The 3,676-nt window shown below is 37.0% G+C and overlaps 1 non-coding gene across 1 annotated transcript; it reads right to left on the minus strand.

Moving 5' to 3' along the window:
- trnaa-ugc (transfer RNA alanine (anticodon UGC)) lies at positions 1-72 on the minus strand. The gene has a single exon. It is a non-coding gene; the product is annotated as a tRNA-Ala (tRNA).
- Positions 73-3,676: the final 3,604 nt, after the last annotated feature.

Genomic DNA, 3,676 nt, shown 5'->3' on the forward strand with positions numbered 1-3,676 from the left:
TGGAGATGCTGGGGATTGAACCCAGGACCTCATACATGCAAAGCAAGCGCTCTACCACTGAGCTACATCCCCTCTGATCACCTACAAAACCACAGAGTTCTTCCCTGAGTTTTTGGTCTGTGATTTTAAACGTGAGCAGAATCACAACAAACACTGTAGTGAGAATTTTGAGTTTTTGAAAGTTTTTTCTTGTGGTATCTTTCTCATTTACAGTGGACTCCTGCCCCTTTCACTACATCTACTGTCAAACCTCAGCAAAATGAGTGCATCAATACAAATGCAGCAAAACAGACTGATGGATAGAGAGATGCTTTATTGTCATTGTGTAAAATACAACAAAACTTGTGTGGGAACTCACAGTAATCAGCAGCTGTGCAATACGAGTACGTTTAAAAGCTAAACTTGATTTAAAAAGAGCTGGGTTATATACATATATGGGTTGTTTGTGGAGCTGCTGCAAATCTCCTCTCAGTTAACTGCTGAAAATGACCATTTAAAATGACTTTAAGTGGCAGCTTAGTTTGTCTGGCAGCTTTAGAAACCATTTTTTTAGATTTACCATGATGGAAGACAGCACTTCCGCCTTGCAGCAAGAAGATCCCTGGTTCAAATCCCGGCCTGGGCCTGGGATCTTTCTGCATGGAGTTTGCATGTTCTCCCTGTGCATGCGTGGGTTTTCTCCGGGTACTCCGGCTTCCTCCCACAGTCCAAAAACATGCTGAGGTTAATTGATTACTCTAAATTGTCCGTAGGTGTGAATGTGAGTGTGATTGTGTGTCTGTATATGTAGCCCTGTGACAGACTGGTGACCTGTCCAGGGTGTCCCCTGCCTTCACCCGAGTCAGCTGGGATAGACTCCAGCACCCCCCATGACCCTAGTGAGGATAAAACGGTGTATAAAGAATGGATGGATGGATGATGGAAGACAATTTTGTGTTCTCTCTGCTACAGCGGTGGACTGTCACCTTTCACGGAGGATAAAGCCTCTTCAGAGACTCATAGGTTGTTTCAGAGACATTTTCAGTGAAGTGACAATTTACTACAATAAACACTTTAGAAAGCAATTTGACTTCACTTTATCGCACCTCTTTCTCTTTTATGGCGTGCCCGTGAACCTTTCAATGCATCTATTCTCACATTTTTGTAAATGAGTGAATCAACACAAACACAACAAAACAATCTGTTTGATGAGCTGTTGCAAATCTCCTCTCAGTTAACGGCTCAAAACAGCTGTTTAAGATAACTTTTAGTGGCCACTCAGTTTGTCTGGCAGCTTCACAAACCATTTTTTAGATGATTTAACATGTTTAAAGACATATTTGTGTTCATTCTGCTACGACAGTGGACTAACATTCACCTTTCATAGAGGATAAAGCCTCTTCAGAGACTCTTTAATTGTTTTAGACACAAGAAATCCATAGAAAGTTACAATTTTAGAGCAACAAACTCTTCAGTCCCCTCACTACATCTATTGTCACACCTCAGCAAGTGAGCGAATCAACATGAATACAACAAAACAGGATGTTTGACGAGCTGTTGCAAATCTGCTCTCAGTTAACGGCTCAAAACGGCTGTTTTAAATGACTATTTAGTTTGTCTGGCAGCTTTAGAAACAGTTTTACTGAAGTGATTTCAGGCTATTGAATGCGGTTGGAAACAAAAGAGTGTTCACTCTGCTACAGGAGTGGATTAAGATGCTCCATATACAGCTTTCACAGACGGTAACGCTCCCTGAGAGACTCTTATATTGTTTCAGATGAAAGAAATTGAATTTACTATTTTATTATGGTGCCTCTGCTTATCATTCCCATCTTTCTCTGGTTTATTCCTGAGTAAAGTCCTTGAATATCTTTTTGAGACAGCTGTAAAGACTGTGTGCTCTTAATTTTATAGCATTTTATATATTTAGGGTCCGAGCACCGACGGTGCTTAGGACCCTACTGTAATGCAAGGAATTATTATTATACTTTCTTTGTCGGCCAGGGAAATTGCATTTTTGGCGGCCTTATCACACCCCAAAACGTGTCAAATTTGGCATGCATATCAGGACCGGTGAAAAATTTGGTATTTTATGGGAGCTGAGCATGTGTGTCCCAAAATGGCTCTATAGTGCCCCCTACAAAATTTAAAAAGTGGTATTAGGCCAAATTGGAGGACATTTGCTCCAGAGCAAATGTCCACCAGTTGGGGTCTGAACATATTTACACTCATTTACACTCCTGTCCAACGCTGCTTGCAGCTTTAATTTTTTAATTATTTTTACAGTCTTTATGGTGTCATGCTTTATATTTCGTTGCTGCATGTCTTACAACACGAACAACTCTTTGGTCAGTGAAGGTTTTAAACTGTGCCATATAAATAAGCTTTTTTCTATTTGTATGTTTTCTGATGTGATGTCCACTCAGACCACAGAGGGGCAGTAAATGCATGTAAGTTGTATGGAAGGAGCCTGTGCCAACTTCTGCAAGTGAATAAATCAACACAAATACAGTAAAACAGGCTGGTTGATGTGTTTTTGCAAACTTTCTCTCAGTTACCTGCTGAAAAATGCTGTTAAAATAACTTTTTTTGACCACTTGGTTTGTCTTGTATCATCAGTTTTGCTTCAAGTATTTCAGGTCATTCAGTGTGTTTGGAAACAAATCTGTGTTTACTGTAAAACAGAAGTCGGCTAACATGTAGTAAATACACTGTTTAACAGAGGATAAGGCTCCCCGAGAGACTCTTTTATTGTTTTAGAGACAAAAAAACCTCAGTAAAGTTCCATTTTAACATTAGTAATCCCTTTAGTATGCATTTTTAACCGTTTTCCTTTGTTTTTGCTTTCTTTATGATGGTGCGTCTGATTATCTTTTCTGTTCAGTTCCTCCATCCATTCTCTATACACCGCTTTACTCTGCAAAATTAAGTATTCTTATTGTTGTTGTTGTTATTGTTGTTATAGCATCATGAATTTACCTAACAAGTTAAAATAATAAAATTGAAGTTAAAAGTCCTACATTATTTTGTTATACAAGTTTACCTGGCTAAATTAAATATTAATGTTAAGATGCTAAAATATTATTAATCATGCAAATTTAAATATTAGAGTTAACTGCAAAAATCTTCATAATATAAATGTTGTTTTTTATTCTTCAGGATTAATAAGTTTCCACCTTATCTTGTGTTATCTTAAAATTACCAGACTACATTAAAAAGTTGAGATTAAGACCCTGCAACATTATAACTTATACAAGTTAAAACGCCACAATATTATAGCTATAAAACACAAATGTACCCAACTGAATTAAATATCCCCGTTAAGATGCTAGTAGACTAATATACACTCATTTTCGAGACTCATTTAAATGTCAAGGCTAACATTTGTATCATCAGAAAGAGAAATAAGAAATTTTCCTCACTATTTTAAATCTTAGTGTTAAAATATTTATTACGCAAATTTACTTGACTAATTACATATTAAGACTGAGACTCTGCAATATTATTAAATGCACGAGTTTTTTAAAAAAAATATTAAATGCTAAGTTCAAGGCCCAACAATAATAATATTAATTTTACAAAAATAAATTTATATTTATAAAGAATAAGGATATTAATTCATGCTCTTCGTGTGTGTTTTCGGAGGTGGGGCATTTCGAACGTTTGACGTGGTGGTCCATCTCTCGCGGTATTTCGG

Source organism: Acanthochromis polyacanthus, chromosome 4 (assembly GCF_021347895.1).
Source record: "Acanthochromis polyacanthus isolate Apoly-LR-REF ecotype Palm Island chromosome 4, KAUST_Apoly_ChrSc, whole genome shotgun sequence".
NCBI classification, from domain to species: Eukaryota; Metazoa; Chordata; class Actinopteri; family Pomacentridae; genus Acanthochromis; species Acanthochromis polyacanthus.